This window comes from Bos javanicus, chromosome 6 (assembly GCF_032452875.1).
Source record: "Bos javanicus breed banteng chromosome 6, ARS-OSU_banteng_1.0, whole genome shotgun sequence".
Taxonomy (NCBI): domain Eukaryota; kingdom Metazoa; phylum Chordata; class Mammalia; order Artiodactyla; family Bovidae; genus Bos; species Bos javanicus.
This window is the reverse complement of record NC_083873.1, coordinates 78,020,049-78,041,202: the sequence shown is the minus strand read 5'-3', so window position 1 is coordinate 78,041,202 and position 21,154 is coordinate 78,020,049. Positions and strand designations below refer to the sequence as shown.

General features: G+C 37.8%; 1 pseudogene; it reads left to right on the top strand.

Moving 5' to 3' along the window:
• Positions 1 to 203: 203 nt before the first annotated feature.
• LOC133249160 (pyridoxal kinase-like) overlaps positions 204 to 21,154 on the top strand; it is a 41,626-nt pseudogene continuing 20,675 nt past the window's right edge.

Sequence of the window (21,154 nt, the reverse complement as noted above, 5' to 3'; positions counted from 1 at the left end):
GTAAATCTCTCGGTGAATTCAGCATACCCAGCTGATAAACAAAGCCACCTCCTTCTCTCATAATCTTCTTTTATGAGCTTCAGAATGCTTCCATGCTCCTCCTCTTGCCTGAAATGCCATTGTCCTCGGTGGATCTGTCTCTACTACACGTGGACTTATGACTCAGCCCCAGACCCAGAGCATCCAGAGTACACTTCCAGCCCATGTTGCTTCCTCCTGATATCCGAGTGGACACTTCTCACCCCACCCCCGACCAAATCCTCATTGAGTGGTTCACATCTGACCCATTAGAAACAATCAGACCTCTCTTTCCTCGGCAAGACTGGTGAGGGTGGGCCTATCCCAGTGCAGCCACCAAAGTTGTTAATAGGACCTTCTTTCCTCCACTGGATTTCTTGAGCAGGAAGAAACTCAGGAGTTCGTTCTGCTTTACCTTGCTTTGTTTTGGTCAGGCACAAATAGTCAAAGTTTCCTGACTATTTCAAAGGACAAGAATTGCGAGCCTAGAAGCCTGCCCTCTTCAAGCTTGGGGTTGGAGAGTAACTCCCTGCCTAAAGCCTCTCCCTCAAAAGAGGATGGAGCAACCAAGCAGTACAACAGCTCCAGAGAAACCTCTTTACTAATCCCTTTCATAAGATCCTCTCTTCACACTGTGACCATCTTCATAATGTTCAAGTCCATGAGATGTTCAAGAAATAAAAGAGTAGGTTCTTAATCCATTTATTTGAAAATCTTCATGGGTAGATTTGTCTTACACTCACTTTGGTATCTGATACCATCAAAATCGAGTCTAGTTTGAAACTGAAGCAGGAAGAATTCAGTCCTAACACATTCCCTAGAGTCTATATAAATGCCATTTTATCTTTGACTGGAGATAAGCTTATTAAGTTACTAAATTAAGCCATTAGAATGCACAAATGAAATGTACAGCTTTCAGGAATGTTACTTGGATAAAGCTTAATGGCTTTAAAAATGAAATGGAACTAGCTTTTATTTGAGTAAAGCCTGTTAAAGCCAATAGTGTTAGATGATTTTAATGACCAAACGAGTGTATCACCTTTATCAATTAAAGGGAAGGATAATTTATTTATTCAGTGAAATATTTAAAATAGAGGGGAAAATAAATATCTTCCTGTAAATTATCTAGAGGCAGAAAGCTGAGATTTCAGCAATCTTAAGGTGTAGAGGGTCATAGGCCATCAGATTTGAGAGCCTAAAAGTACTAAATAGGCTACACCCTACCCCACACTTAAAAAACACAAACACACATACACACACAGAACAATGTTTAAAATATGGCCTACAATTTCAGCCATGAACTCGAGATTAAGCACCCCTCAAGGACATGACAATTCTAGGTTCCTTCAAGCTAGGTTTCTACCTTTAGGAGCAATTTGTGTGTTACAGAACACTGTAGTTAAATTCTCTGCCGAACAGTCTTCTGTTAGCAGATTCCCTTAATAATTACAGCCCAAAATAGAAACAATTATGAACAATATAAAGGTATTCTTTCTGAATTATACTCCTGCTCATACATTAATGTCAACCTGGGTTTTATTTCAATTTCCAAATTTATGCATATATCACAGATATCTATAACTTTATGAAAGAAGTGAAAATAATGTAAAAAGAATGAAAATACTAGGATAAAGATGATACAGAAATACCTATCCTAAAAAACACTTTGTTTTTGTTGTCCAACTTAATAAATAAAACAAATATGTGAATTTTTTAAAATGTGAATTATCTATTTTATAATTGCAGAATGGAGAAAACTAAGAGATATAAAGCTTCTCTGACACTTTCTATCACTGACTACATCTCCATTAACTTTCAACTATATCAAGTACTCATCACATGTTTGCAGAATCCTCAGATTGTAGTTTAAAATTGTAGTAGAAATTGTTCTCTATATGTTTTAGTTGTAATTAAAGGGAAGTAAAGTTGTGAGCAAATGGGAAGATACATTTATAGACAAAAGGGAGTAAATAACTGAAAGGGGAGAGATCAGATAAATAGCTTCTTGTAATTTTATGCCACCTGTAATTCTACGGAAATTTTCTGTGACAAATGACAATTATCTTCCATAATGAGAATTTTCTTTGTAATATATGTACAAATATATATATATATATATAATATTTGACCTCATTCTATGAGAATATCTCACCTTTTTTTAACATGTGCTCACTAATTATAAATTCAGTTAGAAAGAAAAAGGATTTGAAAATAAAATGACCCTTTCTCATTATAATGCTGAAAATACTTTGTCATTTAATACTGAGTTTCCAATTTATTAGTTTAAATTTTAAAACTCTTCAGTCTAATAAATATTGTAATTGTGGAAAAAATAATTTTGTAAAAATCTAAAAATAACCATAGACAATATTTAGGAAGCTATACGTCTCTCATATTAAGATGAAAATTGAAAAACTGCTTCTATTCAGGAAACCATCAAACTAATAGGTTATCTGGAAGTTGGTATCAGGTTGAAGTTCCCTGATAGCTCAGTTGGTAAAGAATCCGCCTGCAACACGGGAGACCTGGGTTTGATCCCTGGATTGGGAAGATCCCCTGGAGAAGGGAAAGGCTACCCACTCCAGTATTCTGCCCTGGAGAATGCCACAGACTATACAGTCCATGGGGTCACAAAGAGTCAAACACAACTGAGTGACTTTCACACACACATTTTAAATAGTAATACAGTATTTTAAAATAGACTATTTTAAACCCCTGGTGACTCCAAAAAGAATTTCATAGTGTGAGGACAATGGCATGGTAGAGGACATTGAACATGTATACTGCAAGGAATAAGTGAAGATCCATATATGTATATATACACGTACACTAGAATTCTGATGACCTTTGAAACTTTTCAGCTCTCTGGAGGTAGGTGTAGATTAGTTTTATCAAACCAATTTCCCCTTTTTACAGCAAATAATTTGCAATATTTGCTTTATCACCTAAATGTTAAGATCATAGATATGAAAATCTAACTACATGTAGTTTTTTTTTTTTCTAAAAATCTATATAATGCCCTATCTGCTTTTTCAGTTCAGTTCAGTCACTCAGTCATGTCCGACTCTTTGTGACCCCATGGACTGCAGCATGCCAGGCCTGACTGTCCATCACCAACTCCTGGAGTTTATTCAAACTCATATCTGCTATTTACACATAAATAATAAAAAAACACTTTATTTAGAAAAAAAATCTAAAGATCATTATGTACACTCCTAGGCATAACTACATAAGATTTCATGAAATAGATGCTGGCCTTTGTCCATATAACTTCATAAATGCTAAATGACAAATGCTACCTGATTCAGGTGTGAAGCACTGGAGACTCAAATTCTATGAATAGCTTGCTGTTGCTGAAATGATTTTGTCAAAAAGTGACTGATACTAAATAATGCTGGATAAGATTTTAAACAAAATAAAGTGCAATAATCCCTCAAATACACAGTAATGTATATTTCTGGAAAAGTATCTCTATAAAATTATGCAAGAAGTCTTTATCTATATCTCTCTATATAAAAAACAGAATTGAGTTTCAATCTGAATAAATATGAACAAATATGTCCCCCACATGAATGCCCTGTTAGTCATTTGAAAATCATGTGGAACAAAGGTGAATTGCATATATAAGATTTCTGGTCTCTTCTCACTAAAAGAGACTAGTATCTCCCACTTCCAATCATTATGACAAGAAAAAAAATGCTCTCAGATTGTGTAAAGAGCATAGATCTATGGAAATAGACGAATGGACAATTTAATGTGAAATGGCCGTTAAAGGCTAACCAGCAGAGGATAAAAACTGGCTTGCAAACAATGTTAATATATGCGGTAAGTACTGACACTTTTTAAGTTGGTCACAGCCCCCATTCACAATGACTTTGTGTGTCTATTTTCCCTTCTATCTCTTAAAATCACTCGAGTATGAAATAACTGATTTTTGTCCAATTCTCTTATTTTACAAAGAAGTAAACTGCAGAGGTCAATTGGGTATCAAATAAATAGTAAAAGCAAATCTTGCTGTTTTTTCACATTAAAGATTTAAATCCACACACTTACATATAACTAATGGAGAGAGTTCATGTAAAGTGCATGTAATGTTATTGAGTAAAATGGTTCCCAGTGCCCCCCAAATCACAGCATCCAAAATTGAAGACAAAGAAACACTGCTGCTGCTGTGTGTCGCTTCAGTCGTGTCCGACTCTGTGCGACCCCACAGATGGCAGCCCACCAGGCTGCTCTGTCCCTGGGATTCTCCAGGCAAGAATATTGGAATGGGTTGCCATTTCCTTCTCCAAAGAAACACTAACTACCATATATTCTAAGGAGGGCTGGTCAGCAGTTGAGGGCAGATGCTGTCTACCATCACCCCAACTCCTGAGTTAATTATGAGTTTGGAGAACTAGTTTCAACTACTGCAAACTGTTATTCCATCTTCTTCCCAAATCTAAGAAAGAGGGTGGCTCCATATGACGTACGAGAGAGAAAGATAGGTTATTTTTTTCTTGTAGAACCCATAATTTCTTAGAGAAATTTTATTAACTTCTACGACCACAACAGGGAAGAAGGTGCTGCTTCTCAAAAAATCTAAAACTATGAAGTACCCTAGAAATGACTGCCCTGCAAGAGAAAGAGCTGGCATTCCATTCCCAGGTCAGTTGTCTGTTAGGCACTAGTTCCTCCGAGCAAGACAATAAAATTAGGGACAGGTACAGAAACGAATGATGACACTGTGAAAGTGCTGCACTCAATATGTCAGCAAATTTGGAAAACTCAGCAGTGGCCACAGGACTGCAAAAGGTCACTTTTCATTCCAATCCCAAAGAAAGGCAATGCCAAAGAATGCTCAAACTACCACACAATTGCACTCATGTCACATGCTAGAAAAGTAATGCTTAATATTCTCCAAGCCAGGCTTCAGCAATACATGAACCGTGAACTTCCAGATGTTCAAGCTGGATTTAGAAAAGGCAGAGGAATCAGAGATCAAATTGCCAACATCTGGTGGATCATGGAAAAAGCAAAAGAGTTCTAGAAAAACATCTATTTCTGCTTTATTAACTATGCCAAAGCCTTTGACTGTGTGGATCACAATAAACTGTTGAAAATTCTGAAAGAGATGGGAATACCAGACCACCTGACCTGCCTCTTGAGAAACCTGTATGCACGTCAGGAAGCAACAGAACTAGACATGGAACAACAGACTGGTTCCAAATAAGAAAAGGATACGTCAAGGCTGTATATTGTCACCCTGCTTATTTAACTTCTATGCAGAGTACATCATGAGAAATGCTGGGCTGGAAGAAGCACAAGCTGGAATCAAGATTGCCAGGAGAAATATCAATAACCTGATATGCAGATGACACCATCCTTATGGCAAAAGTGGAGAAGAACTAAAGAGGCTCTTGATGAAAGTGAAAGAAGAGAGTGAAAAAGTTGGCTTAAAGCTCAACATTCAGAAAACGAAGATCATGGCATCCAGTCCCATCACTTCATGGGAAATAGATGAGGAAACAGTGGAAACAGTGTCAGACTTTATTTTGTTGGGCTCCAAAATCACTGCAGATGGTGATTGCAGCCATGAAATTAAAAGATGTTTACTCCTGGTAGGAAAGTTATGGCCAACCTAGATAGCATATTCAAAAGTAGAGACATCACTTTGCCAACAAAGGTCCATCTAGTCAAGGCTATGGTTTTTCCAGTGGTCATGTATGGATGTGTACCGAAGAATTGATGCTTTTGAACCGTGGTGCTGGAGAAGACTCTTGAGAGTCACTTGGACTGCATTGAGATCCAACCAGTCCATCCTAAAGGAGATCAGTCCTGGCTGTTTATTGGAAGGACTGATGTTGAAGCTGAAACTCCAATACTTTGGCCACCTGATGCAAAGAGCTGACTCATTTTAAATGACCCTGATACTGGGAAAGATTGAGGGCAGGAGGAGAAGGAGTGACAGAGGTTGAGATGGTTGGATGGCATCATCAGTTATGTGGGCATGGGTTTGGGTGGACGCCGGGACTTGGTGATAGACAGGGAGGCCTGATGTGCTGCGGTTCATGGGGTCGCAAAGAGTCGGACACGACTGAGCAACTGAACTGACAGAAACGAAATAATTAGAGCAACCTGTTTTCAGAGTTTGTCAGTGTAATACAACAGAATGTCTTAGCTATCTTCTCAGTAAGCCATAAATGAGGATTGACCTCAAGGCAAGAGGATGAGAGCAGCACAAACTTTTGAATATACTGTCTTCTACAGGGATTAAGACTAGGAGGGAAATTTGAACTTGAAGCTGACCTTTCAGATTCAGGAAATGACAGTGGAAATGGCCTAGAATTATCTTAAGAATTTGCAAATACACCCTGACAGGGCAAACATTTGCCACACACAGGCATCAAGAATAAGTCTGCATTAGTTTCCCATGGCTGTCATAACAATTTACCACAAACTAGGTGACTTACACCAAGTGAAACTTATTACCACCTGGTTCTGGAGTCCAGAAGTCCAAAATCAAAGTGTCTGAAGTGTTGGATCCTTTTGGAAGCTTTGAGAAAGAGAATAAGCATCCTTTGAGCTTTGAGGAAGAATGCATTCATTCCTTGTTTCTCTCTCCTGCCAGCAATACTTGAAGTTCCTTGACTTGCAGATATAAAACTCTAATCTCTATCACCATTGCCAAATGACACCCTTCTCTGTATGTCCCTGTGTCTTCCCCTTTTCTTTCTCTTACAAGGATACACATCATTGGATTTAGGGGCCTTCCTATAAAATTAGAATGATCTCATCTCAAGATCCTCAGTTACATCTGCAAACACCCTCTTTCCAAATGTGGTCACATTCATAGGTACCAGGGGCTAGGACTTGGACATATCTTTTTAGGATAATTATTCATCCAATTGCCAACTATCCTGAAAAGTTTTATATCAAAAAAAGAAAAAGGGGGACACTTTATCTCTTCCCTCTGAAATGATGAGGATAATCTTGTTCCCTAAACTGTATCTTCAATTCCTGACAAAAAAAAAAAAAAAATCTGGACCTGGAAGAGAGAGGGGATGGATGTATTCCAGAGCTGTACTCCTCAGCATTCCCTTCAGGTAATGGAGCCAGGAATCTTCCGCAACAAGTAGAGGTGAGGAGATGAGATTTAACTTATTTTATTTCTTGGCAATGCTGGGTCTTTGTTGCTGCACATGAACTTTCTCTAGTTGCCACAAGTTGGGGCTACTCTTCATTGTGGTGGCTTCTTTTGTTGCAGAGCACAGTTGTTTCAGCACTCAGGCTCAGAAGTAGCCCACAAGCTTAGTTGTTCTGAGGCATATGGAATCTTCTCAGACCAGGGATCAAACCCACGTCCTCTGCATTGGCAGGTGGATTCTTTTTTGTTTGTTTTAATTGGAGGCTAATTACAATATTGTGGTGATTTTTGCCATATAGCAACATGATCAGCCATGGGTGTATATGCATCCCCCATCCTGAATCCCTCCCCCAACCTCTCTCCCTACCCTATCCTTCTGGGTTGTCCCAGAGCACCAGCTTGAGTGCCCTGCTTCATCATGGAAGTTTCACTGATCATCTATTTTACATATGGTAATATACATGTTTCAATGCTATTGTCTCAAGAAATTCCACCCTCACCTTCTCCCACATAGTCCAAAAGTCTGTTCTTTACAAATGTGTCTCTTTTGTTGTCTTGCATATAGGGTTGTCATTACCGTCTTTCTAAATTCCATATATATGTGTTAATATACTGCATTGGTGTTTCTCTTTCTGACTTACTTCACTTTGTATAATAGGCTCAAGTTTCATCCACCTCATTAGAACTGACTAAAATGTTTTCTTTTTTATAGCTGAGTAATATTCCATTGTGTATATGTACCAAAACTTCCTTATCCATTCATCTGGCAGGTGAATTCTTAACCACTGGACCACCAGAGAAGTCCCAGAGATGAGATTTAAAAAGAGTTTATGGTTTACTTTTCTAACTTCACTGGTTATATAGTAAGTGAGATTGACTGGGACTAGGGAATCTCTCTTAAATATTGTTTAAGGGACCAGGAAAGGAGATATGTTACAGCACAGCTAATGACAGTGATTAAAGAAAAATAAAGCGGTTTCATTTTTTTTAACAGTTAAACTTATACAGCTCAACAAATTGGTTATATAAAACTTAAATGGCTTTAAATATATATCTATTTTTTTTTAAATGTTTGAAGAAAGTAGTCAAATTGTGAAAGGGGCAGACACCAGTAATCAGATTCCCCCCCATCCAGAAGTTATCCCCTCTCTGCAGTACTAAAATCTAGCCTGATACACTTTTTATCTCTTTTCTTGAATAATATATTTAAATTTTTATCAATATGTCCTTTCTTCTATAGTTAATAATATTTTTTCATGAATATATAAATACATGGTTTCTTGTAGAACAAGGATTTATAATAAATCCAAGCTGAGCCAATGGCATGTTATATTTTATGGCTGGGATTTGTACAAGATGAATAGAACAGTGATTAGATGAAGAGTCTGTGAAGTGTATCTCAAGACTGCAAAATATAACAAGTCTTGGCTCATCTTTTGGATAAGTTTTACACTTAATGGGCTGAAATTAGTAATAGTTACATATTTTTAATAGTTAAAAATCTCACACCATCTTATCGGAAAAAAATCCATTGGAATTTACATCAAACTAAATTAAATTCAATCACATTAAATATTAATTACTTACATACTACCGTGAGCAGTACCAAGAAGTCCAAAGACACAGACCATGTCTTGATAGAGATTAAAAGCTAATTGGGGAGATTAGATTTGAAAAATGAAAGATTTAGACAGCAGTGAGGAATAATTTATAAAGAGTATTTGTAAAGCAATAAGTAATATAAGATTTCAGAAGAGAGAGAGAGTTAAAGAGGGTCAGTGGGGAAGTCTTTGAGAAGTGGAATTTGAAGAATAGAAGAACAATTGTAGGGAGACATGGTTGGATGAAAGAATCACTTCTGTAAATGCAGATTTATTTTTCCAAACACCACAATAATCAAAAATCACAGCACTATAAACTCAAAATAATGATATAAAAAAGATAAGTATCAGCCTCACATTAGAGCCTGATGTGTTTACCACTATTTAAAAAATGTATACATCATACCATACACTGTCTAGGAAAATATGATTATAGACCAATTCTTTTGGAAATTTTTTGTTTTTAGAAAATTATTATGAAAGAATTTCTGTCAAAGCTCCTAAGTTATTTCAAAGGCACTGACCTTTGAGTTTTGATGAACCCTGATGATAAAAAATTATAAAATCAGTTTTTAAAAATAAGATGATGTTGAGGAGTTCAAATAATTATACTTTAATAGATATTAATATGGGTTTACCTATATTGAGACTTTTCATGCAAGTATGTGGCAAGTTTTATATACATGATTATCCAGTGATACTCATAACACTTCCATTTTTATGAACTTTTTCCTATTTATCTAATGACCCTAATAACTAACTTCCCTGTTAGCTACAGTGGCACTTCCGTCATTTCTGGGTCAATATTATAGGTTCATTATCACAAGCTTAATAGAAAACTATGCCAAAAACCTAATTTATATCTGGTTAACTAAGAGTTCATGTTTTTTAACCAAATGTATTTATTAATTATTATTGCTAAATATTTATAAGGGATGAATAAATTTTATGAGGCCTAATATTCATATAATTTGGGGGACTTTACTGAAGAAAAGGAGAACAAACTAATCAATCCTAAAGGAAATCAACTCTAAATAGTCATTAAAAGGACTGATGCTGATGCTGAAGCTCCAAAACTCTGGCCACCTGATGTGAAGAGCTGACTCACTGAAAAATATTCTGATGCTGGGAAAGATTGAAGGCAAGAGGAGAAGGGGGCAGAAGAGGATGAGATGATTAGGTAGCATTACTGACTCAATGGACATGAGTTTGAGCAAACTATGAGGCTTCCCTGGTGGCTCAGATGGTACAGTCTGCTTGCAATGCTGGAGGCCTGGGTTTGATCCCTGGGTTAGGAAAATTCCCTGGAGAAGGAAATGGCAACCCACTGCAGAGTTCTTGCCTGGAAAATCTCATGGACAGAGAATCTTGGCAGGCTACATACAGTCCATGGGGTTGTAAGGACTCAAGACAAGACTGAGCAACTAACACACACACACCAGAGATAGTGAAGGACTGGGAAGCCTGGCGTGCTGTAGTCCATGGGGTCCCAAAGAGTTGGACATGACTTAGTGACTAAACAACAACAACTGAAGAAAAACAAACCAACATCTTTCAAAAAGTTGATTGTGGCACAAACATAAAAATGAGGGGGCGGAGTATTTGTATTCATTAACTGCTTAACACGTTTACAAACTTTTCCTGTAAATTCAAAAAAACAAAAACAAAATTAATTAAATTAAAACATATAAGTGCAATTTAAATTTTCTTCTAGATTATAATGACCTATATAAGTAAGTTTAATTTAATTAAGCTCAGTCATGTCCAGCTCTTTGCAACCCCATGTATTATAGCGCACCAGGCTCCTTCTGTACATGGGATTCTCCAGGTAAGAATACTGCAGTGGGTAGCCATTCCCTTCTCCAGGGGATCTTCTCAATCCAGGGACTGAACCCAGACTCCTGCATTGCAGGCAGATTCTTTATGTCTGAGCCACCAGGGAAGAAAAATATTCTTCTTATAAAGGATATAAGAATATTCCACCTCAAAATATACCTCTTTGGCATAATACATTATTTGGAGAAATAGCACAATAGGAAAAGATCTGTAAAGAAGTAGAAAGTACCCTTTTGAAAGAGAATTTTACATGTATAAATCAAATCTTCATATCTTGATTTGTAAAGGCATCTCCCTCTCTATACCAGAAAGAGGAAGATGATTCTAAAGTCACAAGAGAATCTTATCAATAGAGAAAGCACCTGCTTAAGTCTTCCTAACAAACCTTATCCTTATTTATCAAGCTTTTCCTAGTAACCTCTCCAAAACTGGCCTCCCTCAAATGCACACCTTTCTTTCTTTTATCTTTGGCTTAAAATGATACTCAAGGTTGAGTTCTAAACCAATCCAGAGCATTAGTCAGTTTTTCCTGGATCTTTTAGGTATACACAAGTAGTTATTGCCCCCAGTCAGTTGTATCTGACTCTTTACAATCGCATGGACTGTAAACTACTAGGCTCTTCTGTCCATGAAATTTTCTAGACAAGAATATTGAAGTAGGTTCCCATTTCCTACCGCAATATATGAGTTGTACACATTAATAAACTTGTTTTTCTTTTGTTATTCTTTTATTACAGGGTCTTAGTCAAGAACTCAGTCAGTTCAGTTAGTTCAGTCCCTCAGTCATGTCCGACTCGTTGCGACCCCATGAATTGCAGCACACCAGGCCTCCCTGTACATCACCAACTCCTAGAGTTCACTCAAACTCACGCCCATCGAGATGGTGATGCCATCCAGCCATCTCATCCTCTGTCATCCCCTTCTCATAATGCCCCCAATCCCTCTCAGCATCAGAGTCTTTTCCAATGAGTCAACTCTTCGCATGAGGTGGCCAAAGTATTAGAGTTTCAGCTTCCGCATCAGTCCTTCCAATGAACACCCAGGACTGCTCTCCTTTAGAATGGACTGGTCGGAACTTCTTGCAGTCCAAGGGACTCTCAAGAGTCTTCTCCAACACCACAGTTCAAAAGCATCAATTCTTCAGCGCTCAGCTTCCTTCACAGTCCAACTCTCAGATCCATACATGACCACTGGAAAAACCATAGCCTTGACTAGATGGGCCTTTGTTGGCAAAGTAATGTCTCTGCTTTTGAATATGCTATCTAGATTGGTCGTAAGTTTCCTTCCAAGGAGTAAGCATCTTTTAATTTCATGGCTGCAATCACCATCTGCAGTGTTTGGAGCCCAGAAAAATAAAATCTGACACTATTTCCACTGTTTCCCCATCTATTTCCCATGAAGTGATGGGACCGGATGCCATGATCTTTGTTTTCTGAATGTTGAGCTTTAAGCCAACTTTTTCACTCTCCACTTTCACTTTCATCAAGAGGCTTTTTAGTTCCTCTTCACTTTCTGCCATAAGGGTGGTGTCATCTGCATATCTGAGGTTATTGATATTTCTCCTGGCAATCTTGATTTCAGCTTGTGTTTCTTCCAGCCCAGTGTTTCTCATGATGTACTCTGCATATAAGTTAAATAAGCAGGGTAACAATATACAGCCTTTACATAATCCTTTTTCTATTTGGAACCAGTCTGTTGTTCCATGTTCAGTTCTAACTGTTGCTTCCTCACCTGCATACAGGTTTCTCAAGAGGCAGGTCAGGTGGTCTTGTATTCCCATCTCTTTCAGACTTTTCCAGTTTATTGTGATCCACACAGTCAAAGGGTTTGTCATAATCAATAAAGCAGAAATAGATGTTTTTCTGGAATTCTCTTCCTTTTTTGATATCCAGCAGATGTTGGCAATTTGATCTCTGGTTCCTCTGCCTTTTCTAAATCCAGCTTGAACATCTGGAAGTTCATGGTTCACGTATTGTTGAAGCCTGGCTTGGAGAATTTTAAGCATTATTTTTCTAGTGTATGGCATGATTGCAATTGTGCAGTAGTTTGAGCGTTCTTTGGCATTGCCTTTCTTTGGGTTTGGAATGAAAAGTGACCTTTTCCAGTCCTGTGGCCACTGCTGAGTTTTCCAAATCTGCTGGCATATTGAGTGCAGCACTTTCACAGCATCATCTTTCAGGATTTGAAATAGCTCCACTGGAATTCCATCACCTCCACTAGCTTTGTTCATAGTGATGCTTTCTAAGCCCCACTTGACTTCACATTCCAGGATGTCTGGCTCTCAGAGGAAACATTATCTTTCCTCCTCTACATCTATATTCTTTATTTTTCACACTAATTTCCAAGTGCAATTGAGTTAAATAGAGATTATTGAAAGGTCATTCTTGCCAACCCCTATGCAAATTCCTCCTCACAAGGTAGTATGTACTTTTATGCCCACTCCAGTGGTGTTTTCAGTCCTCGAATGAATGAAAGAGTGAATCTTACTCAACGTTTAATGATAGTCAGTATATTCTAGGCACTGATAGGCTATATCTCAGAGATTTGAATTGCTCTTTATTGTTTCTTCAGATTTTATTTTTCAAGCAAGATAGTCTGTTGTTTCAGATTCTTGACTGCGTTTTATGGTTTTTTTGTAGTCCATTTATGCACCTGACGCAATGCCCATAGCTTAACAGGTACTCAATTCTTTTGACAGATTGCTTCTTCAGCTACCTCTACTGCTGCTGCTAAGTCGCTTCAGTTGTGTCTGACTGTGTGCGACCCCATAGACGGCAGCGCACTAGGTCCTCTGTCCCTGGGATTCTCCAGGCAAGAATATTGGAATGGGTTTCCATTTCCTTCTCCAGTGCATGAAAGTGAAAAGTGAAAGTGAAGTCACTCAGTCATACCCGACTCTTCGCAACCCCATGGACTGCAGCCTACCAGGGTCCTCCATCTAGGGGAGTTTCCAGGCAAGAATACTGGAGTGGGTTGCCATTGCCTTCTCTGTCAGCTACCTCTAAAAGCCCTTTAAAAACTCGAAGCCCATAGAAATAGTATATTTTTGTGATTACTTTTAATTCTCACTTCAGTCTTACTGAACTAATGAATTTATTGTCATTAAAGAGCTGCAACTGACAAAGTGACCTAGACTCCTCCAACCATTGCCAGTGATGTAAGATGTTCTAATTCATGTTTCAGACTCAGCAAGGCTGAAATAGTACATTAAATTAGATATTTGTAATTATCAAATGTCTGTTGTTACATCTGAGCCACACTCTATTACCACAGCACATATATTGCTCATCCCTTATCAAATTATGCTTTTCATATTCTTAGTTTTTTTTTACTTTTGGTAATCCATACCCACAAAACATTCCTTTATTTGATCCATTCATCTTATGGATCAAGACTAAAACAATGTAAAGGGGGGTGTAATGAAAAGAAAATTGGATCTATAAACATAAAGTCCAAGGTCCACGGCATTCTACAAGTTTGATTATTTTTCCCTCTGCAATGTCAGAAAGAGCACTATAATCAATATGCATACATACTGAACAAACTGAACTTGCTTAATCTGACTGTGAATTTTAGTCAGTTTTAATGAGGACTCATAATGGTAACACAGCTTCCTTTACATATCATGGACTTAAAATACTGCCAACTGCTCTTTTACTGAGCCTTTAAGTCATATGTTGAGCGTGTGAAGATGAAGGATTCTATCAATTTTATTCTACTCTTCCCTGGCCCTCGACATAGCACATCTCTGAATAGATTTTTCAAATAATTTCACTGAAATCGAGACTCTTAGAGTCCCCTCTGGCAGACCTATAAATCACACACTTTAATAGTAACTTCTATTTTCTGGGCCTTCTCTATTTTTCTATTAGTTGGCACATAAGATTTTGTTGTTTACCTCTCAACTTCCATGAAATACAAAATTATATCCTTAAGCACGAAGTTCTGATTTTCTCCTGGATCAGCTAATTTAGCTCTTTACTTTTGTTATGAGAATAACAATAATTTATCTCATACTTCTATTTACAGCTGCTTTTCAACTTCCAATATTTCTATTGCTGTTACAGATTGCATGTCTGTGGACAACACCAATGATCAAAAATTTTTTCTCTGAGCCTGCTGAGTAACAAAGCAATTGCTAAGCCAAAGATATTATGATATGATAAACAGTCAAGTGCTATGAGTTGTTATCCATATATGAAAAGATCCTTTCAGATGACCTTGAAAATCTTGAAAGCAACTCTTTTGCCCCTTTGCTGTTTGCCCTTTCCTGTTCATTCCCCTTTAACCTTAGAAGAACCTAAATATAGAAATTAGATCACTAGGCAACTTAGCCTAATTGCTGATTTATGCACACTGACTGCACACCATACATTACCAAACCTGTGGACTATTTTCCTAGATTAAAAGAAGTGGGAATGAAGAATTAAGTAATTAAAGAATGACTAGCTCTCCACTCCTCAAAATCTCCTCAGCAATCACGCAGGCAGATCATGCAGTCTAGATAAAATCTGAAGAAAGATAATGAGGAGTCAGTCTGCATGTAATGGAGACTGATACAAAATCTAACTTCCTGCCTCAACAGTACACTGAGATTCTTTCCCCCTTTGTCCTTTAAAAACTCTCCATGAACTAGAATTTTCAGAATTGGTTTTGGATACAGGAGTCCACCCAGATTATCAGCCTTCTGATTAAAGCAACCTTTCCTTTCAACCAACACTTGCCTCTAGAGTATCATCTTTTGAGGGGCAAGCAGCCAAACCTGAGTTTGATAATAGTCTCAACACCTGGCAAAGAATTAAATAAATTTAATTGCCAAAGACTTAGGGAGATAGAGGGAGCAGGAGACCAAACCATACAGGTAACACTGCAAATTCCATTCAATCATTAGACTGAAACTTCTTTTCCTACAGTGAAGGTTCAGAAATGTAGCATGGCAAGAAAAGGAAACTTGCAGAAGAGAGTGAAAGGAAAAACAATTATTCTAAATAGTCCACAGATAACATGAGTGTTAAAAAAAAAAAAAAAAAGCACTAAATTTGTGACTGCTACATTGCTTTCAGCCCTGAAATGATGGCAGAGATCTATTTTTGTGACTTTTAAAAGCAATGAAAAATTTGAACTAATCCACAGCAAAAGAAATGACAACGTGTACAATTATTTTTTGAAAGTCTATTTAAATACATGATAAATTAGAAACCTAAAGGAGTATTATTTGGCAGCCTTTCTGGAAAAAAAAAAGTGAGTCTGAAGATTAAAATGTAGCCAAAAAGTAAATAAAATTAAAGCAAATTCATTTCTAAAAATAGCACCTATAATTTACAAATCAGAACAATTATTTATAAATTAAAAAAATATAAACACTAGACCAAATTGAAAAGGTATACTATATTAGTAGTGAAATTTATGAATTGTTTCAAGAATAGGCTTTGGTGTCTTTTTAGATGTTTATCAAAAATGTTTTGCATTTGAGGCTTCCTTGGTTGCTCAGTGGTGAAGAGTCCACCTGCCAAGGCATGAGACACAGGTTCGATCCCTGATCCCAGGAAAATCCCACATGACATGGAGTGGCTAAACCCATGCACCACAACTATTGAGCCAGCATCTAGCACCTGGGAGCTATAACTACTGAAGCCTGCATACTCTTGAGCCCATCTTAGCAACAAGAGGAGCCACCACGATGAGAAGCCAGTGCACCTCAACTAGAGAGCAGCCCCCACTTGCAGCAACTGGAGAAAAAGTCCTGTGCAACAACAAAGACCCACCACAGCCAAAGATAATAAAAATCAAATAAATAAAATTATTTTCAAAAATCTGCATTTGGATAAGTTCAGAACAGCACACTATCACCACCCCATTATCATTTGAGCCATTTCATATGGTTAAAGAATGTGTCCTTTTGGAATTTAGAATCAAATGCAACATAATCCTTTTAAAATTGTTAGGTCTTCCCTGTTATTACTCCAACCACATTCATTGTGAATGTTAGAGAATTCATGTGGTGACATTCTATGTTTCAATTTCAATCTTAGTCACAAAAGCAAGCCTTCTAATTCTGTCACCATTTGATGATTGACAGCTGATTTTGCACTCATTTGACCTTTTCCAGGCTCTCTTGTTTGAGTTAGCAGCCCATTCGTTTTCTTACAGTTAAAGGTAGAATGGATTAGCCAGTCAGAATTCAGAATATTTAAGTAAAAGCATAACAACAGACCACTGCTGGCATGTAATGCAAACATTAAAATTCTAATGACTCATTCCCTTGCCACAGATGAGGAAAGGAATAGAAATAGACATAACATGGATCTACTGTTCTGAAACTAATTATAACAGGAATTTGAGATGGTAAAACTTTATCCAGTCATGCAAATCAGTGTTTTTCTTTAGCTTGATGGGGAAGCCCTTGAGATTTACCAAAATTCAGGCTTTTAGGGTTTGGAATCAGGTTAGTTTACGGTTTAGTATTAAAACATAGTTTTAAAGATAAAAGAACAGGATGATGTGAAAGAAGGAAGAAAGAGAAGTTATAAAGATGGAACCTCTTTGGTGAGGTTTAATTTAAGAGAAAACTTGATTTAAAAAGGAAACAAGTCTAGGGGAAAGTTGGAATCATTCCATGACAATATATGAATATCTATACAAGATACCTCCTTTTTTTCACTCATGCCACAATAATATAACCTCAGATATTATAAACTATTTACTTTATTTTATTTTTTTAATTTTATTTTATTTAACTTTACAATATTGTATTGGTTTTGCCATATATCAAAATGAATCTGCCACAGGCATACATGTGTTCCCCATCCTGAACTATTTTTATCCTACACTATAAGAAATAAGTCAAAATAATTCAATAAATGTATTTCCTGAATTTGGGGGAGGTGGTTTGCACAAGACATTAGTGATATCACAGTAACTAAATACAGCATGTTTCCTGTCTTCTTGGAGCCCATATTCAAGTTAGTAACAGAAACATTAATTAAACAATCACACAAAGATATATAACCTTGTCATTGTAATAAGTAATGTGAAGGTTATAAGAATATGCTACCCCAAAATATGCCTCTTCTCTAGCACTGAAATTCAAAAGCATCAATTCTTTGGTGGTCAGCTTTAGAATTCCATGGACAGAGGAGCCTGGTAGGCTATAGTCCATGGGGTCAAAAAGAGTCATTCATGACTAAAAGAGAAAGTGAAAGTCGCTCAGTCTGTCTGACTCTTTGTGACCCCATGGGCTGTACAGTCCATGGAATTCTCCAGGCCAGAATACTGGAGTAGGTAGCCTTTCCCTTCTCTGGGGAATCTTCCCAACCCAGGGATAGAACTCAGGTCTCCCACATCGCAGGCAGATTCTTTACCAGCTAAGCCACAGGGAAGCCTAAAGTTTGTAAAATATTCATCAAACAATGCTGTTTTAGATTGAATTGAATTACTGCCCTGATTCTTCTTCCCTCAATCATCCACACTTTTCCATGGCCTCATCATGAGTATGTTTCACCACCCTTTGACTCTGGCTTGGCCGTATGACTTCCTTTTACTAAGGGTCTATGGGCAGAGGCAATAATATGCCAGTGCCAAGCCTGGATCTTAGCAGGATACCTGTTGCGCTTATTCTCTTGCACCCCTATGCCAATGCTATGAGAGGAAGGGACATCTCTGACACAAGGAAAATGAGAGACACTCAATATGCCCACTTTGCCTTTGACCTTTAATTAGAAGCAGGATCTGTGGTACCGCTGTCTGCAGAGCACCATCTAGTCAAGTTCAACTGAGATCAGCCAAGCCCCAAAAGACAAAAAGATACACAAGATTAAATGTGTTATTTCAATCCACTGAATTTTGGGGTGGTTAGGTACAGATCATTGTTGTGATTTCTCAGAATCTTATTATGTCAGAAGCCTGAGAATCCCTCCATTAGAAGAGTCCTCTAAAACAGCATTAAGACATTCTAGATTAGAATAAGACATATCAATCAGAAGTAATACTTCCCCTAAGTCTATGTTAGTTCAATAGGCTTTAGTTTTGGGGGGCAGCAAATGAGCACAGTAACATGTGTCACATGCTTTAAGATGCTGAATGGGATATTTCAATTCAACTTTTAGAAATTGGTGAAATCCCTAAAGCTGTAGACAGTAGATGATATGTAACTCCCTCACTCAAAGAGAGCTACATATTCCCACAGAACTTAATAACATGCGATTAAATTGGTTCTTTGACTATCAACTCCCACCACCCACTTTCAGTCTTTGTTAAAAATGATTGGAAGATTCATAAGGAAATTACTTGAAGGAAATTCATAAGAATAGAGAAGCCTGTGCCTCACTCTGTGGAAAGGAAAGACTGTATCCACTGTCCCACTGCTGCTGCTGCTAAGTCACTTCTGTCGTGTCCGACTCTGTGAGACCTCATAGATGGCAGCCCACCAGGCTCCCCGTCCCTGGGATTCTCCAGGCAAGAACACTGGAGTGGGTTGCCATTTCCTTCTCCAATGCATGAAAGTGAAAAGTGAAAGTGAAGTCGCTCAGTCGTGTCCGACTCCTAGCGACCCCATGGACTGCAGCCCACCAGGCTCCTTCATCCATAGGATTTTCCAGGCAAGAGTATTGGAGTGGGGTGCCATCACCTTCTCCGACTGTCCCACTACCACCAAGCAAAGACAGGCAACCCCCCAAATTATTCATATAAATAAGAATTTTCTACAGCATCACTCTCATTATTTGTATCTTATGCTTGTGAAACTACAGATCTAATGACATAAAGCATGAGAGAATTCTTAAGAAAAACTGATGTGAGTCTTCTGGATTTGTGGGTAATGTGAAGAGAAAGACTATACATACTTCTCTTGGGAAATTCAGAGGAGAGGATGATGCCAGCCTTGGTAACATTTAGTGACAAGGCAAAGGGAGAGGATGGTACAGTAAGCAGGCAGCCATATGCCTTAGTTCTTCTGGGCAGTAAATGAGCATAGTAACATATGCCATATGTTATGGGACATTTGATGGGATGCTGAATAGGGTATTTCCTATCAACTTGAAAAATTTAACTAAACTTGGCATTATATAAGTTAGAAGGCATAAGTTCCCTTGGACCACAAGGATACCACTGTGGGTAAGTGGCTTGATCTGGAGTTGTGGACTAGGGAACAGAGTGACTGGGGGACAAAACTAATAAAAGGGTGAAAGAGACCAGCACAAACGATTATCTATTGTGTAAGAGCCTACATAAACCTATGCAGGCCTGATATGTCAGAGTGTATTGAGAATCAGTTTATACCAGTATCCAACCAATGAAAATATCTACTCTATTTCTCTGTTACATCTAAACCTTACCTTGGCAGTGAGAGAGTCAATTCTTTGGTTTGTTTGAATTTATTTATTTTAATGAAACAAAGATGAATGTTTTAATGATAAAAGGTAAAATTCACAAAGATAGACATCATAAACCCTTAGACACCTAACAACAAAAGCAAAAAAAAAAAAAAAAAACAGAAGAAATAGTCCACAGATTTGGTGTGAGGAAAGGGAGAGGAAAAACTTAAAAAAAAATTAATATTAAACAAGACCATTTTTATACTTGACAGTGACTATAGAGCTGCATGATCTGCCACAGACATTGCCATCAGGTCAGGAAAAAGAGCCTATATTAAAACACAGAAAAGGGGAAAGAACAAAGCTGTTCTTTTATTGTCCTTTACTAAGTTAAACTATTTTTATAAAACTAGCTCTTCTGTGTGGTAAAGAATTTGACCTTGCCCCCAAAGAGGTTGGCCTTTGTCCTATGCTTGTGACAGGTGTTTTATGTCTTCATTCAAAGATGGGGTCTTTGACCACATTGGACCTTACTATGGTGCTGGTCCTGGCTGGAAAACCAACCATGTGATTTGGAGTAGGGGTTTTGTGCTTGCTTCAACAGCACATATATTAAGAATGGAATGATAGGTGGGAGCTTTGGAATTTCATGGTATCAGTTGACCCGGCATTATCGGTTAAATGTTTTTGTTCTTCCAAAATTAATATTTTGAACCCCTAAACCGCAACTTGATGGTAACTAGAGATGGGGCCTTGGGGACGTAATTTTGGTTAGATGAGTTCATGAGGGTGGGGCCCTGGGCTAATGAGACTGGTGCTCTTATAAGAGACATCAGGTAGCTCTTTCTTTGTGAGCCCAGAGCAAGATGGTGATTAAAAGTTGGGAGAAAAAGCCTCAAAATGATATCTACCTTACCAAGACATTGTATCTTGGACATCCCAGCCTCCCAGAACTAGAATAAATAAATTTCTGTTGTTTAAGTTTTCCCGTCTGTGGTATTTTGTTATGGCAGTCCAAGCAGAATAATCTACCCAGTGGCTGAGTTAACCACATGGGCAATCAATCAATCAATTATATACCCATGTAACAAAGCCTCAGTAAAAACTCTGGACACTGAAACTCAGGTGAACTCTGTTTGACAATATTTCAGGTGTACTGTTGCCATCAATGCATGGAGTATAGATCTTCCAGAAGTCAACAGAAGTTTCATATCTGGAACCCTCGCAGACTCTGCCCTATGCATCTCTTACCTTGGCTGTTA